This window comes from Strongylocentrotus purpuratus, unplaced genomic scaffold (genome assembly GCF_000002235.5).
Source record: "Strongylocentrotus purpuratus isolate Spur 01 unplaced genomic scaffold, Spur_5.0 spur5_scaffold_9, whole genome shotgun sequence".
NCBI lineage: Eukaryota > Metazoa > Echinodermata > Echinoidea > Camarodonta > Strongylocentrotidae > Strongylocentrotus > Strongylocentrotus purpuratus.
In genome coordinates, this window is record NW_022145615.1 from 20,745,826 (window position 1) to 20,771,607 (window position 25,782).

Sequence of the window (25,782 nt, forward strand, 5' to 3'; positions counted from 1 at the left end):
GACAGCATGGCTCATTCAGACAAGGATTAAGAGTCGAAAACGGTACAATAAATCGTCCTAATTCAGAGCGCAGAGAAAGATAATTATTGTCGAGCACATTTTTTTTTTTAATGATTCATGATTATCATAATCACAAGATTAGATCTGAGATCAGACGTTTCTAACTATGTTTTCACCGCAGTGTGAACAGGATTCGGGCAAGGTTCAAGCAACAGTGGACGGCCTTGTGGTGTGGTAATAAAACCAAGGCAGAAGGGTATCTCATCACATTACAATAAACCTCGTGAGTATGAAGTGTGCTGGTACTCCCTCGTCCTACTAAACAGCCAGAGAGATGAGCAGAATGAACTCCCGACTGTGACACTGCGGTCTGTCTCTCTGACAACGCCTGCCACATTATGTCATTGCCGTTTTAAAGGTACTTACATGTATGAATGTGCAAGTTATATATTGTATGTTCAGGGCTCTATCTTATAAAGAGTTGCGATTGATCCAAATCAATTGCAAGTTTGCAGTTTCCTTTCTCTTATGTACATAGTTGCAATTGTGTATATAAGAGATAGGAAACTGCAAACTTGCAATTGATTGGAGCCAAAATGGTGTTAACCCCATATAAAAGTATATATATTATCAAATTTAGCGGTATCAAAAATCATCTACATGTACGTATGAACATGTACATAAGCATAACACTTAAACTTATGTGTCTAAAAAGCAAACACTTTGATTGCTAAGCAGGAAATGTAACAAGAACTTGTACGATTGATTACCCTTAAAAAAGCATTAAGTTTCTAATTACTCACGGAACAATTAAGGTTCATTTCTTATTCTCCAACTCCATACAATGCACTCTTGTTTGTCTAACCCTGTCTGACTTCCTTCATAGGCCACCATACCATAACATTAGGCCCGCCTTCATCATCTCGGATTGCCAAATAGCCCGCTATTTCTGATTTGGGAGTCTTCAGTCTGGTGAAGACGCACCGGACAAATAGCTGGATATTTTGCAAACTATCCCAACATATCTTGGGATGACAATCCCGACCAAATATCCCGCTAATTGCAACTTCGGGCCGATGAGGACACAAATTAGCTGGATAATTTGTGATCAGGATAGTTCAAATAACGGGATATTTGGCAATCTCCAGCTAGTGAAGACAGGCCTATCTGGAACTTTCAGTTTCACACTTTATCAAGTGAAAGCGATGATCGAACTGCCCGAGTCTGAATTACAGCCCTACTGTATGTATGTAAAGGAGAGGTGTCTGTATGCACAGACATGAATGATGAAGGGTAACCTACACCCACTAATGGGTCACCTAGGCTTTTACTGTCAGAATAAATTACTTTGAATGCTTTGACTCAAATGTCTCTATGCTCCTCGATCTACCCTTCATCTCAAGAAACGCACTGAAGGCAAGAGGCACCTCTCTGAACGCTTCACCTTCCCCCACCCCACCCCTTCCTATGTGCATTTAATACAGGGGCTCCACTTCCTCTATGAAAGTGATACATACTGTACAATCATGTGTAGGTACCTGAAGTTCGAACAGATCAAATCTGAAAAGGACATTCTTTTGGCATAAGATGAAATAATATCCATTCTACATGTTTATCTACATAAAAACCAGAGCTCTGTACTAATATTTCTCAGGAGTATCCAGGTTGAAATTTACCAGTTTGTGTACACTGGGCCCATGTATGATTTTTATAATGTTGTGGTTTTCTTGAGGGGGGGGGGGGGGCTTTGGGGTCCAGAGTCAAATTTGGGCGGCCATGTGCACCAGACCTCTGTTAAGAGGTACGAATTTGATGTCAACGGTAAAAAATTCAAAAGCATGGAAAGGACTCAAATGAACAATGGTATTCTCTGCCTGAACAAATCAGCTTTTTTTCTGAAGCCTCCAATTAAAACTTGACAAACTCCTTCCCCAATTTGTTCCCATATCGGTCTTCATTGTATTGTCGGCGAATTAATAATGATAGATCGTTTTCCCTTTGTTTAATTTCCAGGCACCTTTCCTTAGTTTCATTCAGAAAGGAACTTTCTAGCTGTGGGGTGAGCCCTATAATTAGCGGTTCCACGCTCAAGGAGGCAATCTCAAAAAGTTTCCCAGTCAAGCTCTGCTTCACCTCAATGGTACACACATCACCCAAGGAGCTAGCAGACGAGAACTTCTATTAGGAACTGCCTACCACGCTACCATCACAAAGACAATAGCATTGTAAATTGGTTCCTGCCTTCCTGGATCCATCGATTGTAATATCAACCTGTTCACAATGGATTGGACAATGGTTGAAATGATTTTTCACAGATGACTTAGGAATCGGTGCACTGTAGGAGGGCTAGGGAGGGAAGTGGGGGTACATATGTAGGTTGATGAAATGGTAAAATTTGAGGCTTTTTTGCTTTAAAGTGACTCGGTAACATTGTTGAAGTTTGATGAAAAAGAATAGAAGTAGAATAATATAGTTGGGAGAATTAAGGAATCGATCAGATCAGTTTTTCCCAATTTGTACCATGAATAATGATCAGTTTAACTTTTCACTCAAATTTTCAGATTATCTTTAATTGTACATCTAGCATTGAAGTCACTACCTTAGCACCACTATCTCTCATCTGAACAATGTTACAAAGTCCCTTTAAATTGAATTAATTTTGATGAATGAAATCTACTCCTGATTGAATTAATTTTTTTACTAAAAACTGTCTGTTCAGAGCCAGAAGAAAGTTGCATGTATATCACCCTTTTGGCTCCAACCAAATGATATATCAGAGTACAGGTGTATCATTTCAATTACATTATATTTGCTTTGTTGATTTGAAGCTGACTTAACATACATTGGTACATGTACATGTAAGTACACAACATATTTTATAGCTTGGCAAACTTGTACTGTATCAAATCAAGATAGCATTTTAATCAAGATAATTTACATGTGAACCTGTAGGTTAAATGCACTGCATGTCGTTGAGGTGGTATGCAAACAAAATGAAAAAACATTAAGCTTTCCTATTTAGACTAGCTACATGTTAGCTATGAACCGGGTAATGGTATCTAATCGCCAAATTCTTCCTTCCTCAACACACTTCCGTATTGTATTGTTTATGTGGTACTATCTCAGAGTCAAAATACAAAATCCAATGGTGAAGTGGATATATGGACAATGCACATTGTACATACTTATATAATGTGCAAGTAAATTTTTACTCTCATCACTCCTTCCATTTCTCCCCCCCCCCCCAAAAAAAAAAAAAACAAAACAAAAAAACACAACAACAACAACACATGTAATAATAATATTAATAAATAAATAAATTAAAAAATAAAATGTTCAGTTTCATATGCATGTACATGTAGGCCTACATGTAAGAAAGTTTGTTTTTATAGTTCTTTCATAAAAAAATCAGACCTTTTTTCTACAAAGAAACATGTACATGTACATGTACATGTAGTTGAGTTTGAAGAAACATCTATACTTTTTTTTAATGTGAATTTTCTGTGTCTGTGACTATTAAACAGCAATCCATGATTTCCTTGATACAGACTACAACATTACTTGCATGTTTTACTGATTATTGCATAGGAAGAGGGATGTCGTATTTGGTTTTCAAAGCATCAATAGACAAGACAGAAAATCACAAAAGAGTCGCCAAGTGCTCAAGCCCAAACTCCCCGCTTTTTCCCATCATGTACATATAAGTTGGCCATAAGCCAGCTTCTCATGTCGTTTTACTGTTTACTACCCTATAAATCAGAGTCAGGAAGATTGCATAAAATTCACGAAAAGAAAATAAACAAATGGAAATTGTACAACACTGAGTACACGAGCCTGGGATTTCTATAGCGATGTTCACACAAGATCATAATAGATTTCTACTGAAGAGTGCACAATCTATAGATATGTTTTAATCAACGACCTACTAAAACAATGAGGGTTAACGTGGGACCGCAAGGAGTTTATAAAGTTTAAACTAAATGTACAGGCAGATCAAGCAGACATTAGCTAGCTACATGTAGTCCTGTCTTTCATCAGCTCTAGTTTGCCAAATAGACCGCTATTTCATATTCTAAAAATTAGCCCGAATCGGGTAATAGCGGGCTATTTGGCAAACTCAAGCTGATGAGAACAGGCCTATTGTAACATACTGATGAAACCTCAGAGTTAATTTCGAGCACACGGCACATACACGTACAGAGTGGGAACCCTCTTTGCTTGCAGTTATCTTATCGTAATAACCATAAAACAGTGTCAGTTTTCGAAACCAAGAGTGCATCTGCAAGTGACAGTTTTAAAACCAAGAGTACTGTACGTCTGCAAGGTCCTTAACAATAGCCTTGTAAGATATCCTACATGTGGGAGTTTAAAATCACAAGCTACACGTAAGCCCAAAGTTTGCAGACTCTCGTGTGAACCTACACTTGTAGCTCTTATCCGACTCAGAAATCTTCCAAGATCTTTCCCATGCATCCTCCAGGGGTGACTCTTTTGAGGAGTATTGTTCCTCGTTCTCATCAAATTTTGATCAATTTGTTACAGCTACAGGCTATGGCATGTGTTCAATGGCAGAAAAACTACCAACAGATTGCCAAAACTGATTGAAAAGGCTGACTTTCCACTAACCTTGTGACCTGGCAAAGGTGTGTTCAACCTGAAACCATTTGCTGAACTTGATCAATACACCCTGAAGATCAGATTGTAGGAATATATGAAGAGTTCAATCCCAAAAGGAGCTAAATCCATTTTTGTAACTTAAGAGAAGAAACTTTATTTACCAGATTTTGTACAGGAGTCTATGGAGAAGTGATATTAGAAGGTGCATCTTTGTCATAGTTGCTCCCAAAATTTAGGTAAATAATTTAGTTGAAAGACGGGTACTTTAAAGGGAACAATGTTCTGATATCAATAACTCAATTTTCATCAAATGTGGATTTAGCTCCTTTTGGTATAAAACTCTTCATACACAAATGGGGCTTTCAATGCTTGTCATCTAGAGTGATGGATTAGTGCTGTAAACACAACTTTAGAGAGATTAATAGCTGCTAAATTTGGCTGCTGATACATATCTATCTCTCTTATCTAAATGATATATTGCTTGAGAAACTATATAAAATCTGCATTGTTACTTTGTACAATGTACATTATATATTTTACATATCTGCCTGCATCCATTGTATACCGGTATTTTGTTCACCCGGAAGCAAATTCGCACATCCATCATGCATGTTTCCAATTATAATGAATCTCAATATCTTATCATAAAAAATTATGAAATAATTCTTTAACTGAGAACTTTAATAAACAGGCTCATTACATTCTTTGAAATTAGGTCAATATATGAGCACAAGTTTTGAAAAATCGTCTGCAAAATACCCTCACGTTTATTATCATTGCATAGTCTACAAAATAAAAAAACATCATCAACCATCTCTAAGCAAATTTAATCCCATTGTCGTAAAACATCTTCTTGCGGAAACCGCTAACTCAGGAGCATCTCTTGCAAGCACGTGCGTCATGATTCAGAGGGCAATTACAGGATTAAAGTCACGAAACGGGGCAGAAGAGGTGAGTGGATGCGATACCGCTAATTATGCGGCCCTCTTCCAATTTCATCTGCGGCCAATGGCAGAACGGATCACCGATGGGCTTTGGGACATGGATACAGAGGTTGACGGATAAGTGTTATCATAGTGCTTTGACTGACTGGTGACGATGCGGTATCATTGCAGTTTCTCTGTCTAGACAAATAGCACTGTCTTACAGGATGAAAATTCTGATGTAAGATCTTTCAATAGTTTCAACAATGATTCTTGAGTAAGAATAAAATTAATCGTCATGTTGGGGTTCTTCAATTCGTGACTTCTCCCCCAACCCCCTATCTCATCATTTGATAACTCATTATCCATCTTGGCAGAAGAAAAAATATATTGCTTTTCATTATAGAAGACGAAACCACAATATGAAAAACAGTTCAGCAGGAAAGGTTTAGAAATGTCCATTTATCGGTGAAGTCAATACTCCTTTCAAATTACATTGGTTTACCAGTTGAGAGATATACAAAGCAGGCCAAAGAAACCACTTCCATATTTTCTTTGTAGATTACCAGAAGGAAAAATAATAGAGACATAATAGAAGATCTTCAATGACTAGCCTGAGGTAATCCTGCCATGACGTGTGGAAGTATTAAATGCTTCACTTCCATGATAGACGTCTTACATCCACGATAGACAAAGATATTTATCCCAATTCTTATTCCACTCGATTGATTCAATACCATGAACTAAAGCCCCACCCCCATTCTTCTTTTCAATTGAACACCCAAAATGACTACAATATGAAATGGGAACTCCATTATCTTTTTTTCTACATGAGAAGTCATTTCAATCCATTTATGGAATCACAATAGAAGCATGAGTCATATAAGTAGCAATCATAATATGCATGGGACTTGGGATCTATTCATGTCGCACAAAGGACTCACAACCTTGTCTACAGAATACAAATAATTGTATTGCAGAACAGAAAAATGAAATGACTTGCTTCAAAAGGGTAGATTTTTATTGTAAGATTTCTTGATGGGTGGAATTATTAACCCTTTTTTTTAAGGTGGTGGGGATTACCAGGTATAAATGTTTCCTCATCAATTTGTCATCCTGGATAACGCTTTCTAAGAACCAGCAAGCAGTTCCATTTACATGAATAATGGTTCTTCTGACTCTCCGCTGTAAATGTGTAGAATAAATTCCCAACGACATAAGAAATATCAAAAAATTTGGTTGAACAATGAAAATTTGAGCTAGTCAAGAGGACATTTATAATTTTATATTTCAAATCATCCTTGTATTTGTGCTCAAAGTTTTTAACATGGTTTCTAGCTACTTTTCAGTAAAGAATGCTGAATCACAGGTAAAAGGGGATACTTCGCATGCATTGAAATGACAGGAACAAATTTGGAACCCAATAATTACCATCATTCGGTTAGTCGTTACTCGTTACTCATTATTTATTTGTTCAGGTTTAAAGTGTGGACATCCTTTTGTTTTAATGTGGTAAGGCCCCAAAATCCAAGCTGTTTTCATAAAAAACACAGAATGCTTTAGCCCTGTACCTGAGGCAGAAGAGATGGTTTAAAACCGGATGAAGATGAAAATCGCAAAGACAAAGATCAACACGAGGAGGGGAATGTATTGGAATACCACATTTATATCAATAGCAGTAGAAAACACAAAGCAGTAGCCAAAATGCGAGATGCCATTAGACTGATACCGATCTTCTCAAAAACATGTTTTTCGGAGCAGCAAAAATAGGATCGCACTTGTGCCCTGCGGCCGACGTTCATCGGCACAAGCCAATTTTTTGAGAATCTCTCTTCCCCCGTCTTCCGTCTCTGTCTCCCTACATCAGACTTGCCGCCACACTCTCTCTCTCTCTGACTCATGTGTGTATGTGTGAATTTGAGCAGTCCCAGACAAATGTGTACCGGTATATGTTTTATTTTGGCGTGGGCAACCGCATCCTTCAAGCGTAAACAGAATACTATTTGCCGGCCGGGCATTCTCATTCTTTAATTACTAAAAAGCCTCCATGCTTGAAGGGAGAGATGCATACCTTTTTTTGTTTCCGTTTCTGCTGAAGGTTTCATCCTTTGAGAATTAACGTCATTCGCGGTAGTAAATTCTGCCTCCCTTTCTTTTTGAGACAATGAAAATAAAATTTACTATCTAGGAAGGACACATGCATGATCACCATTGTGATTTCTTCCCTTTCATTTGAAGTTTCATTTTGGAATTGAGGGGGTGCCTACATGATATCACCTTGTACCAGAAGGCATTAAAAAGTGCCATGACCACTTTTTATTTTTCTTATATCTGATATGATACAATAATTTTATTAGCGGTTACAGCAATCTATTTTATGCTTGGTCAAATGGGTGACAAGATTTTGAGTTTAATATCCCTGCTGAATGCTGATGACCTGATGTACTGCATTAAATTTCAATCAATTCAAATGATTGACGTGGAAATTGAGAACAAATCTTCCTTCATCTGTTCTCATATCCATCAAACCGGTGATAGATGGTTTCAAAATCGTAAATATCACTCTACACTAATTATTCTCCATTAACTGCATAACCAAAGGCATTTATTCTTTAAAATAGAGGTCAATTCTTCATGCAAGCACAATGATTGATAATCAAAACAATTTGTGTTCAAACCTATTCAGAAAGGAAGCCTGGCAAGACATCAGCATCAGCAGTATCGATCAGGGCTAGGATAATATTATGATAAGACATACAGTAGATAACTGTATACTGGCCATACTGCCAATAATATCACGCATTTGTTTTCTAAAACAAGAAGTAAAGAGCTTCCCAGTTTGTTGGCAAGATTTGTGTTATTTCTGGCATTTTCTTGCTTGTCCTGGTCAGCTGATTTGCTGAGGGCACTCATTTCAGTAAACACATGTCATCATACAGTAGCCAACAACTGACCATGCCAACAGCTGTTTCAATTTGTAAATTTTTAGTAGAATAAACAATCGGCAGATTACACTGCTGTTTTTGTTTGTATTCGTACTTGAACTGTACATGTTAGATAAAAGCATGGCCAGGGCATAAAGAAGTACCGGTATATCAAATCTTTATAGTAGACGTTGTATTTTAGTGCTTTCTTTTCATTCTTCATTCTCTGTTTAGTTTCCATTCCTTTATTTATTTCACCAATGTACCACGCAAATTCACAATTACTTTCTAAAAATGTTTGTCTGTCTGTAATAGGAGAACAATGAGGTTTGGAACCTAGCCCCGCTGGGATTGAGACCTAAAGCCATCACTGAACCTGGTTTCAGAACTATTTTGGTCCTGAGCCCAACCAGCAACACTGTACATGGACAGCCCTCTTCTTACATTCTTCATATTCCAACACACACTCACAAGTGTATTTATTAGCTGTACAGAAAATATTGGTTAGCTGAAATCGGAGTACAATGACGTTTGGAAGTTGGAACCTGGCCTAATGAAATAGGGAATTGAAGCCATCACTGGACCTGGTTTCAAAACTATTTTGGTCCTGATCCCTGCCAACGGCACTGCAAGTAGGCAGCCCTGTTCATCTTCCCATGAAAGATTTAAACTTTACATATTGCTTACTAATAAGCATTTATTGCTTTCTTAATAGCTGTCAGGTAAAATAACCACCACAATCTATCTACATGTATCTATCTATCTTTGACTCCGCCACATTAAACTACACCAATCAAAATAATTTCAGAACACTATTGTTCGTCTACTGTAATAGGAGCATGGTGCAGTTTGGAAACAAGCCTACTGCGGTAAGGAATTGAAGCTATCACTGGACCTGGTTTCAGAACTATTTTTGGTCCCGAGCCGAGCCTGCCCTGGCTGGCGACCAGCGGGCAGTCTTTTTCATGGGTTGATGAAGCTCAATGAACGGTATGAAGCGTCAGGTTACCTTGAGGTGTGATACTAGATAGGACAGGTGTTTCTTGTAATAAGAATTGGTATGGTGAAGGTTACAGAGTTAAGGTCAACTTCATCTGACCATATCTTAAAGGGACCAGTTAGCGAGGATAGAAAAGTCCACAACTTAACACTTTGATGCTTATTGTCCTCTCTGCATTGTCGCTCGTCTGCTATACGTGCAATTTTTTACAAAACAATAGACACCAATTGACGGAAGGATTGCTTTGTGCAACACAATAGCTTGCAAAATTACCTATTTCCAGTCTTGATTAGCTCTATGAAACCAATTTTGTTATAGATTTATCTTGCATTGGAAACGGACAAAATAATTTAAAAACCTCATATTCATCTCAGGATGAATACAAGGTGCAATTAGCACAGGGAGATTATTTGTGTGGCATAGAGTAGCTTCCATTATTCAAGACAACTATATTATTCAAATATCAACGAGGAAATGTTATGCTTAATATTTTAAACAGCTGTTCAAGAGAGAATATGCAGGTACTGTTTACCTTTGCTTTTACTCAAGAGTAATAGCCTTCAAACATTATAGCAAAGATAAATAGGCCTGGAATATGTTCATAGAGCTTAATGTACAAAATGATGCTTTGAATAAAGTGCACTTCCATCAATATTTCTGAAACCACACTTTCTGCATTACTCACTCCGTCATGTCAGGTGGTTTATTTTGATTGGTCTAGATTGTAGTTTAAAAAAATAATAAATAAAGATAGCAAACTAAACTAAATAAATTAGACTACTCCACTTCCAGCCTAATGATACAATGTATTTACTGTGATTATAATTGTGTGTTTTTTACGGTCTAACAAGACTGACGTAAGAAGACTGATGGGCAGACAGTGTACAAACAGCATATGGCACGTGCAATGAAGAATCAAAACAGAGATTTCATTTTCTGGCTGATACACTGTTTACATGTTCAGATGACTCTATCCTGGTTTTATGCCATGGGGTCAACTTTGTTTATCGGCAGATTTCTATGCAGTTCCATAAAACCAGAGCAAACCATGCATGTACATGTACATGTAGGCCATATATTATACAAATGTTAATGTACAGTTGTATATTTATGTCAGCTTATGACTGCAATGTACTATGCCTTATGACCAATACCAGATCCCTCTTAACTGGAAACATTGAGTCATTGTGATATCATCACCAAAAGATGGAACAACAATATCCACAGAAAAATGGTTCATATTTGTGAATATACATTGGACATGTACATATAGGCCTACATTGTACATGGTTGTCAAGAATCAAGATATTGTAGAACAGAGAAAAATATAAAGTCCCAATGCAAACCAAGGATGACATTTGGGAAATTTGGGATGAACTACTTGAGATGCGAAAGTCTCGGAAAGCATCCTAGAAGTTTTGAACGTGAGAAGGTGCAAACTTCTTTAATCACAATCAGGGCTATCGTCTTGCAAAAGGTCATTAAATCCCGCAATGAGCAATGCCCTTCTTGCACTTGAACTTGACAGCAAGCTGTGCCTGCACTGGGTCAATTTCACAAGGAGCCTCAGGCCACTTGCATCTCAAACGTAATAGATAGGGGCCTACTAGTTTTTCGCTATACATGGATGGCAGCTTTTCGAAAGTCACAAAGAAACTCCATTCTATTGGTCAAACTCGATTTGTTGGAGGGTTCACAGTAGGGCAAAATTTCTCACAGTGATAATTTGGCATGACTGTCTGAGCGGAAAGCTTGGGAAAAATACAGACTTCACAGAAATGGGGGGTTGAAGGAAATACTGAAAAGTCTAGTCATGCCTAATGATAACCCTTATTCAAATTTAATTATCATTCATATTTTTTTGAACGATGTAAATCCTTAGCTTTTGATACTTGACGTAGTAATTGTCATTTGATTTATAAATACAAATTTTTAATATTTAAAAAAAGTGATTTTTTTTTTTTTTTTTTTTTTTTTTTTTTTTTTAATTTTGAATTTTGAAATTTAAAAAAAAAAAATAATAATTTTCTTGAATTAAAAAAAAATGTATATATATATTTTAATTAAGCCAGATCTGCATGGAGAATGTGCATAATTTGGACTCCTTAACCAATCATTGAGAAGCATGTCTTATGTACATTGTACTGCATCATAGTGCCTACATACATACTGTACATGCAGTGCTGACGAAGTGGATATATTCACAAGCGCTTTCTCATCCTGAAACAGACACATTTCTCTTCCTGTATTAAAAAGTAAAATTTGAGAATTTAAGCATATACCAGAGCATGGTGCCAACATGACTTGTGATCTGAACCCAAACCCCTTAATCCCTAAAACAGTGACAACCACAAAACCTTCACAAGTTCTTCCCAATCCCATCCACACCATTACCACACATCTCTGACTTGTAAACAATGAATGTGGTTGCCATGGATACAATGTTAACACAGGGGCTCCAGTATCAACAACATGAACTTGCTGGGAGAGAAAGTACTCCTACAAATATATGCACATGGAATTAATGAGATGGTGGTAGACAAAGGTCTATGAGTAGGATTATTTGGGGAAGGATGTTGACATTGTTTGTCAATGTTTGAAATTCTTTAAGCAAGATCTGGTCAGGGTCTCCAACTTCTTTTTGTGTATAAACTGTAAAGTGTAGTCTACAAAGTTGTCTATACCAGTATTGTGAATTGAGAAGAAAAAAATTGTTGTAATTTTTTTTGTTTAAATCAATCATGAATATGCCCTTCTACCCACCAAATAAAGGGAAATTTTAAAATCTTTTTGCTGAATAGTTTTTTATGTTGTGGTTTCTTTCAATGAAAAGTAATATCTTATTTCTGCTAAGATGGATGATGAGTTATTACATTTGTACATAAAGGTCACCCAAACTTCTCTTCTTTTTTTTTAGTTTGCTACTTAATTTTAATCAATATCTTGGACTGTGCATACCCTACATAATATGCCATTTAAGCAAATCAATTAATTTTCAGCCCCATTCATGGTACAATGTACATGTAAATATTGAAACAGCATCATTGATAAGTACGATGGGAGCAACCTCTCACAAGTCTATGCCCTGTACAGTATTTTGTTGAGTATTGTTAGGCTTTTCACTTGTGAAATATCCATACTTAATTGCAGTATTTGACAGAGTATCATGCTGCACACGTCCCTGTTCTACAGTATGTGTAATTGCATGACCTATACTGACAACACGTGCAACATACATGTATGCACATTAATTAACACGTTTCCAGTGCAATTCATCTTATTGCAACAACCCCGATTTGACACCAACTCTCTTGCATACCGGTATATATCTTTGCTCTGATACAGAGTCCAGTCTAATGGATCTTCCCCCATGCCAGCACACCATCACGGATTCCAAGTGACACACATTTTGTGTAAACTAAAGATGTAGTATCAAAGGTTACCGGTAGACAAATGGACCCAATGAGTCACTGATTAACTGCTTGGGAGATGGGTGAGGGGTTTGATTAATGATGGCCAGCACTGTAGTGCTAATCTGTATTAATCTTTCATATTATCAGATGGTGTGGTGTGGGATGGTCAACTGAGCACAAAACTGACAAAAGGATGACGTGCTTGAAGACGAGATGGGAGGGCTCTACATTATATACTGTACATGTACCTGTATAAGCAAGAATATGTACACCTGTATGTACATTTGTAAAGATGACACAGAATGTTAGAGAAGGCAGGTAATATATAGATATTGAGGGTGGTGTGGTGGGGTGGGAGCAATTTGGACCAGAATAACGACTAACAAATAGCCAAGAAAGAATAAAATTACAGTTTGATTAAAATCATGTCCTTCTTTGTAGTGCTAATTGGACAATTGACTGATACAGAATGACATCCAAGTTGTATAATGGGGGAGCATAAATACAGGCAGCATTGCATGTACTGAACAAGGATTTTGTCATATTTGACCTTCATTGATTGACCTCATTTACATATTTACTTTGAATATGCTGGTACTTATTATACAGTGGATAATATTTACATATTTTCTGTGAATTACCGTATCGTATTTCTATGTTGAGAAAGCAGTTTTCTATCTGATGTTTGCATCCGGCATGAACAAGAATAAGAGTGGTTAACCAAATTGTTCAGTGGTTTGAAGCTCGCCCACATCAAAATTAAAATTACACATTTATTATGACCTACATGTACATGTGGATTGTAAATAAAAAAAAAGTAGGCTTGGCAGACACCAACAAAAAAGGGGGGAATTTGCCATCTTGCCAACATTAATTAGATCTGATATTATATACATGTAGCATGAATTGAGAGTTGGATAAGCACTTTAACATCCTGTGAACAGGATACTGAAAGTGAACTGTGCCGTAAATTGATGTCGGTCAAGGGTGAACAACCATGCAAATCACCCACATTTTAATCCTATGATGATTAAGAACCCACAACCGGTATTGATAAATCTCTCTGTCCTTATTCATACACCTACAAAGAAGTGCTTTTTCTAAGAATAGGACACCCACACAAAAGCCATCAAATTATCAAAAAGAGAATATAGCTCTTCTTATCTAACAACTCAATCTTCTTGTACACGTACTTGAACTGGGCCCACAAAAAGGATTCAGATAATTGTGATGTCAAGCAATTAAAAAAGCATTACTTTTTCTTCTCCCAATAACCAAAATATCCAATCAAATACCAATCTTAATGTACAAATCAACTGTCACACCTACATGTACATTACTACAATGTAATTTACATACTGTTTATGTTTTCTGAACAAAAAGAAATTCTACACCACAAATTACCAGCAATTTTAATCTTTTTTATGCAGCAAAAAATCAACATGTTCTTTGATAGCCTTTCTTATCGCAATACAGGTAAACCACAGATATTGTATTGGAGGTTGAATACTGTAATGAAATTTTACAAGAGTATCTTTTACCCCCCCCCCCTCTCTCTCTCTCTCTCTCTCTCTCCCTCTTTCTCTCTCTCTCTACATCTATCTACATCTATCTATTTCTCATCCACTCGAATAAACATTTCAATGACAGAATGTTTGGGACATAACCTTTAAGTACCAAGTCTATACCACCTGCATAAATGCTAAGCACTAATGTTTTTCAATGCAGTAATTTACATCACTGGTTTTCTGTAAATTTCAATTGGATCAGAGATAAAAACAAGGCAACTGATTGTGTGTACAATCCATTCTTCCTTTGCGTATTGGGAGACAGAGAGTACGAGACACAGTCAACAGTGAACATACTGTATTTTAAAGTATGAATATTAGCCAATATGTGTTAAAATCTGTGGCATGAAGGTCTACATAATTCTAACAAGATAATTCTAACAAATTTTACAGGGTACTTGGTTCAAATTCCAGTCCGGCACTTATGTCCTCTTGCAAGACGTTAATCTACATTTGCCACTCTCCATCCAGGTGTTAAAGGGGTACCCGGGGCCCGTAGGATGCCAACGTTAATGTACAGTAGGTTGCTCAGCACTATGAGCATCTGTAAAATGGCGCCCTGCTGGAATGCTCCTCTGGGAGTGAAGAATGTGCATACATTGTGTGTGGGCAAGCCTGAATCCAATGACCAGGGTAATAATATATCTGTAAAGCACTTAATAATAACTTATATAGCGCTTTTCAGGACCAAAGGCCTTCTCAAAGCGCTTTACAGATATATATTATTACCCCGGTAGAGAGGTACAGTAGTTGATGTATTCAACCTGATATAAACATGCAATTTTGTTATTATTGAAGCCACTTACCTCACTTTCCTGTATCTGTTCACATGTGAAAGCTGTAGGATATTTAGGAACATCTATTTCTCTCATCTGGAATGAGAAACAAAGTAAACCACATTTCTCAAAATCATATTGCAAAGAAACACAAGACAGCCAAAAAAGAAATAAATATAATTCTTCTTGTTAAGTCATGCTCTGTCTGTGAATAGGTATTTTGCTTGACTGCTTGTCCATTTATAATCAAGATAATAATAATAAAGATATACCCAAATTTGGTAGCTTTGTGTAAAAGAATCAATATCCCCTGTGGCTTCTTCGCAGGATGTTTTATTGTAAAGAGCAACAAATAATCTGTGTAACGATACCCGAGGCTGATTTGTGACTTTGTTTTCCTCTAATTGTACATTCAACAGAAAACTATGCAGTAACAAAAGTTTGAGGATCACTCAAGTGCTAAATTACATTCAGTCTACAATGTACCTGAAAGAATTACAATACTGTATGAATATCAGTAACACATGATCTCCGAGTTTGAAGCTTTGGGTACAAGGGAGGGGGGGGGGTGCATAATGAAAATCAGACCAAGGGAAAATATCACCTGCTCTGTCTACCTAGATATCACAACAGAAAAAACCCTCAAGACATTAATCTAAAGTGCACAATGCAATAAAGTGTCCGCCACAAAAAAATACTATTCTGGTCCCCAAGCATATGAGGGATCGCACCACAGACGTATTCTATGCGGGCAGGGCAAATGGAACTTCTAAAAGGTCACTCATTACTGCAGCTGCAGACAGACAATCACAAAGTTATTGAAAAGGACAACAACTGAAGCTAATCTTCAAGGAGGGAGATGTCTTTATTGCCTTTTAAATTGATATCAAAGGAAATACTTAAATGCGTGCGAGCATTGCGGGGAAGCGGTTCGTTTACTTGACTTTGGAAGTTCCGATCAAAAGTTTGAGACGTTAAATCTGTGCCCGGTGCGTGGACGAGGCACTTTTTCTCTACAGTTGCCTCTCTTGACCCGGGTTTAGAAATGAGATAATAATCCTTTCAGTTGCACAGTATGATTTCACAAGAATACAGTACATCCACATTCTGTAAATAGGCCTGTCCTCATCAGACCTACATGTAAGCTGCAAAATAAGCCGCTATTTCAACTAATCTCAAATTAGCCAGCTAATTTGCGTTTTCATCTGCCTGCAGTTGCAATTAGCGGGCTATTTGGTCCAGAAAATATACTGCAAAATATTGGTCTTGTTACCAAAATAGCCCGCTATTTGCGCCTGTCCGAGCTCGTTTGTGATGTGCTTATCGGTCTGGTATAGACACCATTTCGAGCTTCGAGAGAATATCCTGAAAGTCTGAAAATAGCGGGATTTTTGCAACTCAACTTCAGTCTGATGAGGGCAGGCCTTTTGTGTATAAATGTCGGCCTAAGGATACCACAGGGGATAACCTATGTGTACAACATTCGATCACTATTTTGAAGATTTTGTCTTCAAATTTCTGGTTCTGAATAATCAACCAACTCTTAACATTAAAAGCAAACTTTTGAAGAGGGTGACTTACGAATGAAAGATCGTCAAGGCGCAGTTCCGTCAGTGAATTTTTACCGCCGACAAACATGTGACTATCGTCTCCAAGGTTATCATGGAACTCTAGTATCCTATAGAAAGATGATGTGGCCGGGTCCCCAATACGAGGATAAAATTTACTATTTGGCACATCTGTAAATGGAAAGGTACATGTGTGTTATTAAGAGTCGTCGTGCATATTAAATGAGAATTACAATATTTAGCATTTACTTCTAAATGAAAGAATAGAAGTATCTTTTATTGGAGACTGAATTGGGGCATGAGATTTCATTCAGGTATACAAAGTGAAATTCTAGCCATCTTGTTTTCCTTCTTAAACCATATTTGAGTATTATGCACAAATTCAATAAAGTATGAGAAAGATTTACTTGTCCCGATTTACATGTACGTTTCTTGAGAAGTTATGAGAATGTGACATATTAAAGCTCACATCTAAAATAACGTAACAAACACCATGATTTAACTTGTCAACCTTTAATTCTTGAGAACTTTTACCCCCAAAAAAGAAAAAAGAATCATAAAATTTACAAGGAATATGAATAATTTAGTTATTAACTGTAAGTTAGTTGCAAAAGTCTATCACTCTTAATTACTGTAATCCCCCTCACTCAAACACCACTTTACAAGTTATTACTTATGCAAAGTGTATAGCGATCAATCTCTAATGTATGGATTACTTTCAAGACCCCTGTAGGCTGTATGGGCATTGGCTAGGGGTAGGAAACTAACAATGAAGGACCACTAAAATTGGCCCAACAAATGAGTCCACCATAATAGCATCTCCCCTGGCAGGTCTATTGTGCCAGTAATCTGGAGGACAAAAAGGCCCCAGCCCTTATTCAATTAGTCCAAACCCTGGACTCTATTGAAAGGGGGCTTCTTTTGAATTCAGCCATTCAGGTCCTGCTCTCCGTGTCTTTGAAGATTTTCGATCCTGAAAGGTGAAGTAGCCCAAACATGATAAACCTTCCTGCAGCATGGCTGCTCAAGTTTGTTTGTGGACTTGGATGTAAATGTAAGCTCTGAGTATTTATCCAGTTTGGTGTTAGCAAACAACGTTCAATTCTTTAGGTCTGCAAATATCGTGTAGGCTTCTGTAGTTCCCTCAAATTAAATGACGGATGGAGTCACAACAAAATGATCAACTCTCAGCACAAAAGAACTTACAAAGTACATTCATGCAGCAGAACCACACATGTACTGTACAGTCAGACATGTCTTTAGTGGCCATCTCTTTGAAAAGGTCACCTGTCTATAGTGGCCATGCATTATACACGTACAGTATGTCTCCCTCAAGAAAGAAAGGTTTGGTGTAGGACCTGTCTAGAAAGGCCACCTGTCCACGGTGGTCACTTTCTCTGTTTCTCTTGGGTGGCCTATATAGACAGGTTTGACTGTACAGTGTGCAATGAGGGTGCAAACATCTTTTGCCCAAATATCAAATCTCAATTCCAAATTCTAAATTTTGCGATGAGCGATAAGTGCACAAAAATGACATTCTAATTTTTAATCAAAATATACCAGAGAAGAGAATATTTGGTTGCAATATACTGGTAGTAAAGAAATTCTAGGGGGCTCCAGCCTCAAGAGCCCCTGCCTTTTACGCCTACAGTACAACCGCTATAAATGCCTACGTGTGAAATATACATTAGCGCCTCTACAGTACATGTATGAAATCAGAAGTATTCTGATAATTTTGTATACATGTATATGTATAAGTTATACTGTAAGCTGGACTTTACGCTACAAGTTTTTCAAGATTGTAACACCTGGGCTAATAAATGCATACAGACATTGAAAATTTGAAATTTTTAATCCAGACCCCCCTTAGTGTGGAGCCCTCGTGTACATGTACATTGTAAGTAAGGCACACTTTCGTACATAGGCCTAATGCCTATAGATACATGGCATCAGCATCCCCTACCAATCAATATAGGATCTATTGATGCGATATTGAAGATCTATTATAAGTATTACAGAAGGCCAAATGTACAATGATTCAATGGAATTCTTTGACCTGGATTTATGCTTCATTTAACAATAAATAAACAACAAGAGAGAGGAGCAGGTAATAGATGACATGTTGATCTACATGTATAATATATATAGTGATCTCCTGTCATTTATAAAGGAACATCCTTGAACAGTCCTTCAAAGATGAGCACCTCAGTATAGAGTCTTCTATTGTAATCCATCTGCATTGTGGAGTTTCTTGATGTACCTGTACATGTGAATGGTATTACAACTCAAGAATATTATGGTTTCGTGGATCACTTTATTATACAGTTACATGTACATGTACATGTACTTGGACACTGACAAAATCTAGTTATCCGTCCAAATAAATAATACTCTGACAATTTGACAAGGGCTCTGTTACTAAAGCACAAAATATCAGGTACACCCCTGTAAACCCGTACAGTGGGCAAACTACAAAAGCACAAAGTACATGTATACACGTAGGCTACTTTAACCATACTCCTCAATACAAGGGAATCTTATTTTGACAGAACACCTTTTTTTTAATTAAAAGAAGATCTTCCACAAACAGGTAATTATCAAACTGTCTGCTGGGACAGTACTTCATTTGGTACCTCAGACCTCAATCATTATTTTGTATACCCGGTAGAGCCAGAATGACATTACCGGTAACCCTGTAGCAACTAAACCGCCAAAAACCACCCCTCCTTTTACTCACTGAATCGCCCGTCTGTTTTGAACGCACTGTACTGTAGTATCCTTCTATGGAGTCTACCATGATGTAATACGTGCATAATCCTTATGGTGTCTACATTAGGATTCTGCATACAAAAATTGTGTATTTTTCAGAACAATGTCAAAATGAGAGCAACATTGCAACATCTTCTAGTGAGTAATACTGTAATAGGCCATTTTTACAAAGTCTCTAGTTAAATGGATTATATCAAATACTTTAGCAATTAACACAAAGAAAAAACACCCTTGGGCAATTCCACGGTAACGGAAGGACACTCAGACAAGATTTTTGAACTTCAGGTTCATACTAAAAGAACTGTTTTATTAGTATAAGATGTGAAACAGTACAGATATAATACCTATATAAGTGCCTTTAATTCTCCCCAAAAAAATTGTCATTATAGTTAAGTAGTTTAAGAATGTGCATATTAATTATCTCGGTAACGGAAGGACATAAAAATGGACATGGTTTTTCCAGTTAATTAGTGTTTATCCAAACTTTGTGAAGTTGATGAAGCTTTCCACTTGACTGAAACACATTTTGTTCCCCATAGTTTAATACATACTAATAAAACATTTCTTTTAGTATGAACCTGAAGTTCAAAAATCTTGTCTGAGTGTCCTTCCGTTACCGTGGAATTGCCCCCTTCTGTATCCAAAACAGACGATGTATACATGTACATGTATGTTTGAGCATGATTGGTAGGCATCCGCATCGAATGTGCAGAAGGATTTTAGCCAAGTAATTTTTTTCTTCATACTTTTACAGTACAGAGGTGGAAACAGTAATAATTTAGTTATCGTGACATGCCCACTTTCCCTGAAAACTTCATAAATCAGAGCAGCGCTACACATTGCCAGGGCTCACAAATCATGAAGCTTGATGGGGGTCAAAACCATAATCCATGGCACTGCTTGGAGTCGTTCGTCAGCAGACCTTCAAGATCTGGGTAACATCTGCCGCCTGTCAGCGCAAAGAATAAATTGGAACACACCTTGAAACCATTATAAATCATCCACAGTGTACATGTAGACCTGTTTTCATCAGCTCAAGTTTGCCAAATAACTCGCTACTTGAACTACACGTACATGTATCTCGATCACAAATTAACCAGTTAATTTGCGTCTTCATCAGCAGGCAGTTGCATTTAGCAGGATATTTGGTCAAGACAAATCCAGAGAAATCTTTGTTTCGGTCTAAAATATCCCGCTATTTGGGAAATAGCGGGCTAATTTGCGCCCGTCCAAGCTAGTTTGTGATGAGCATATCGGTCTGGTAAAGACGCAATTTCGAGCATTGGGATAATATCCCGAGTCTGAAAATAGCGTGTTATTTGACAAACTTGAGCTGATGAAAACAGGCCTATTGTACACTGATGGACAGGAGATGTACTGTAGAATGTGGAAAGTACCGTAAGAAACAGAAATGTTTCTAATTTTACTGGGGGAAAACAAATTTCATTGCATAATTTTACCTAAAGTGACTGTGAAAGTATGAAACTTTAGCACACCTGGACCATTCACAAGTTCATTAATTTTTTAGAGCAGCTTGCAAAAGTTTTGTGGGCCATACGTCTTTTCTTCTTTTTTTATTGTTTTTCAAACATGGAGCCTGCAAGGCTTGCATTACTTTCGTGCTGGTTAGCCTTACAACTGGCAATTTGCCAAGTCTCCAAAGCTTATTTAAAAGATACTGTCAACCCTAACTGACTTGAATCCATCATGTCATAACAATACATGTTTGTACCGAAGTCTTCATGTTGACATGTACATGTTTGAACGATCATTTCATGTAAGAAATATACACGTCTTGGACCCCAGGGCCCCCATTTTATAAAGAGTTGCGATTGAATGATCCAAATCAATCGCAAGTTTGCAGTCCCCTTTCTCATATTTACAGATTTGCAATTGATATTGACTCTTTACAAGACTGTATGTACTGTACAGTGTGTATACTAAATTACAGACTACTCTAACCTGCATAAATCAATGTTCACATTCATTGTACATCAAGTACTGTCATACTCTACGATGTTTAAATCTCTGCTATCATAACTGGTACCAGAACAGAACAGATGATACAAGAGAACGATATCTACAGTGTATCCTGTTCATTAGAAGTACCGGTGTGGATGGGATGCAAGCGAAGAGGTTAACTACATTTGAGCACATACTAGGACGACTTTGCCATTTCGAGAGGTACTTTCAAGCCAAAATGTATACTACAGTACATACAATATCTATTTCAAGAAATGAATGTGTGTGTACTGTATATCCCATGTATTGGCCTATAATGTAGGCTTACAGTACATGTACAGATCTGGAACACACCATGAACAAAGGTACTCTTCCCTAACTAAATATACAATATATGCACACATAATACATATATGCCGATTCCATTTTGTTGTTACTCCAGTTACCCAAAATCTAAAAAGGTACATAAAATAATAGTTTTTTTAATTTGTAACTGATCGATCTACCACACTGCATCCCCTGAAACTCATATTGATGGCATGATTTGTTTTTTGTTTATTTTGAAACATTCCTAACACTGTGTGCTAACAATGTACAAGCCATAAAATTACTATAAAAGTCAAGCGTACAAATGTACATCACTTGTATCGCTCTCCTCACATGTACGTACAGCCTATCATCTTTCTCCCAAAGGTTAAGATCAACAACTTTGTACTTTGGAGTTTGGTCACTGACTGAAGAACACAGAGTCATCACAATTCAAAGAAGACATTGTACATGTGTGTACATGTACACATCAGTCAACAACCTTAATTGAACTGAATAGCACAAAATTCTAGTTTTTGAATTTGATTCAGCCAGTGACCCAAATAGTAATAATAATGTGTACTGTATGTGCACCATTGCAAAAAGCATGTATTTTTTCTGAATCTCACTACAATCAACATTGGCACGGTTGGTCATTATAGGCAGGATCTTACAAGATGAAAACTTTTCCTGCATTTATATAGGCCCTTAATTCATTCAAAGCTTCTGCTGTCAATGATAAATGACATCACAATAAATACTAGTCAAGACTCAAGAATGACAAGTCATGTGTACAGTCCCACATAAAGGTCTATTGTGAATTAAGCTCCAACATGCTAGGCCATCCTTACATTGGCGTCTTAGTTCTATTGTGTTCTAGGATAAACTACATTGTGTAGCACCACACTGTATTGTAATGCAGATGAGACCAGCCTTCAAGAGAGTGAAGGGTGCTTTAATTATCCAGTGTAAGAAAGTTAGTGCAGTGGGCTATTAAGACATACAGGTACATTGTAGGCATACATTTTTTTCTTATCTTGGATTTAGCTCAGTGGTAGAGAACAGATTACACAACCACAATCCTTATTTTAATCCAAGCAAAACCAAGGCAGAGTTTGTAAGGTCAATGATCGAAATGTTTTACCATGCATGTCTGTAAATTGCAAATATCAGGACTGATCAACTTGACAAATGGTGGAATAATAATTGAAGTACTAGACGAAATAGGCATACATGTACATACCCAATGTAAAATGGGTTATGCTTTTAAAAAGCAAACTGAATACATGAACATTAAAGAGATGCATCAAACATCATTTTCTAATCATCAACATTCTTATCTACATTCATGTGGGCATGAACTGTGACTTCAATCGGAACCACTGCAAGGGTCTATGTTGAGCTTGTGGTTGTACAGTTCATCACAATACCTTCTAACAAATAAAAATAAAAAACTTAAATCTTCTGTACAACATTGATCTATTCTTGGAAAAGAAGTACAGGCACCCACTTAATTCAAGCCCGTAACAATCATATTTAAATACCTTCTTTTTTATTCTAAAGTTTCCTTATCATTCTTTTATAATCCCTCTAGAGTCTTTTAAAAACAATCACTAATTATAAAGCATAATATGCAAAAACAGTAATGCATCATAAATACCTGTAGTTAAATATCAACAAACTATTAATTAAAACCAGCTTACCTGCCACACTCCAACTTTTCTGAAACGTAAAATCTGCCTTTTGGTAACTAGTAGCTGTACAAATCTGTTCCAGTAAAAGCAGAGTCACTATAATGCATACTGCAGTTGCTCGATGTAGTTTTAAGTTCCCCATCGCTATGTTATTCCTTTTAACTTTGTCCTTTGAAGATGCCATTGTCATAAACTCCAGTGCAAAGTCATCTGCTACGAGTTCTAGAGATATGATTCCACAGTGAGCGAGTCCCAAGTCTGCTAAATCCTGAAACAAAAAGTAAGAGTAAAAATAATAGGGCCTGTATCGCTTAACAAATGATTGAGACATTGTTGAACAAAGATAACCTAGGCTAAACAACAAAATCAAATTTACATCTGCGCCTACAATATTATCTCCTACATAAATTTATTTTAGGTTTCATAATTCACATTTCAAATCTACCTGTTAGGCCTGGATAACATTTCAGACCCATTAGGAATTTCTTTAAATCGTGGCATCAACATTTATCTACAAAAGAAAAGGCAACTAAATCACAATTCTAATTACTGAATGGACAAAGATTTGTCACAGTAAAAAAAATCACCTACCTCCCTGACCTACCGTGCTCATAGAATGATAGTGTCATACTGGCCTTTTAAAGAGTTTCAAGACTTCAGAGGGAAATTGCACATGAAACTTGCATATTGTTGGGCATGTGGAGAAACTTACATGTAGATCTAATTGCAAAAAATCATCTTTATAAGAAACAAAACAAAAACATGTTTTGTTAATAGTACTCTTTTTCTTAGTCATGTAATAATACTTTTAACTGGTTTTAGATCTAGACCTAGTAGATCTCTAACTTCTAAGCCTCTAAGTCTAACATTACATATCACTTTATTTAGACTCTACTCTGGTTTGAAATCAACTTACATCAACTCTCGCTAGTCTCAGTCTCACTGTTTCACTCTCACTCTCAGTCTCATGATATTATTCATAACCAAAATCACAACATTGCCATTGTGAATCATTGTCCATTTCAATTTTAAACATATGTCTAGATGAGATCTGCACTCTAGATCTAAACTTCAATACAGATAAGAAAACATGAAAACAAATTCTGATCTGCAGCACTGCCAGTTATGCAATGCAATGCTGCATCCGAACGCCATACCGAAAGACCCAAGGGCCAAAGCACGGGGATATTGCCATTGGTTTGGTATAGCTAATGCGTGAGCAATTCCTTTGCAAACAAAAAAACCGACGCCACTGCAACGGGCGCCACTTCACTACCGCACACCACCACACCACCACATATCCAGTCAATCGCATCGCATGCATGTTTCCTTACTAATTTTAAAAGAGAGAAGAAAAATGACAACACAACAAACTTACCTTTACAGCCTGTTTTGTAGATAGTACCAGTATGGAACAATGATATCAATTAAACTCCTGGTTAGTCCAGTGAATTAGTTTTGAAAAGGCGGAGATGACTATCCAGACTATGTCCCGAGCGTTATGCTTTAGGGTAAGCATTTGGTAATTTTATTTAATTCACGGTGAGCTGGAGAGGGCGCTAGTGCAAAATCAAAAGAAATCGATGTAGGTCACCTAATAATCTAAAAACTACCATCAGCATCAACATCAGTGTACGGAAGTGGTGAGAGCTTCCGGACGTTACATCGAGTGGTGCTTGATTCTAACCTGAATTATTGTTACTTGCATAATGGGTGGACACATGTATTTAATTTTTGGAAGCATTTGGTGTTGAGAGGACCAGTGCTTGTCAAATCTATTTTGGAAAGAATCGAGTGATGATGCGGAGATGACAGATGAATTATATCTAGATCATAATTAATATATGCTATCAATTTTTTTTGAGTTAGTCCTGACACACCAATTTATCAAAATTTCTCTTATTTTGATTTGAAATCAACATAAGTTTCTTTTATTGAATATTGAGCATTTTCCTACAACTCTCAGAAACACGTTCGCATAATACTTTTGAATATAATGATGTTTTTTCTAACCCTCGCTGACAGTGAAATCAACTCCACAATAGTTTGAAACAACAAGCACATAGAAATTATTCATCTAGAACCGCGCCTTTGGAGGGGGCGATCATTTTCCGTGGGTATGCGCAATGCACACCCCACCCCCTCCTCGAAAAAGGGGCATTAAACAGTCTCAGCAGCTAATTTAATGGCAGAGGGCGTTATCCACCCCCCCCCCCCCCCCCCCCACAACATAAAATTGCAGTGGACCGCCATCTCATTGGC

General features: G+C 37.1%; 1 long non-coding RNA gene across 1 annotated transcript; it reads right to left on the reverse strand.

Annotated features, from left to right (window-relative positions):
- Positions 1–15,260: 15,260 nt before the first annotated feature.
- On the reverse strand, positions 15,261–25,024 carry LOC115920637. The gene is made up of 4 exons (XR_004062444.1): positions 24,899–25,024; positions 23,530–23,788; positions 16,803–16,960; positions 15,261–15,317 (listed from the first exon to the last, which is right to left on the reverse strand). It is a non-coding gene; the product is annotated as an uncharacterized LOC115920637 (long non-coding RNA).
- Positions 25,025–25,782: the final 758 nt, after the last annotated feature.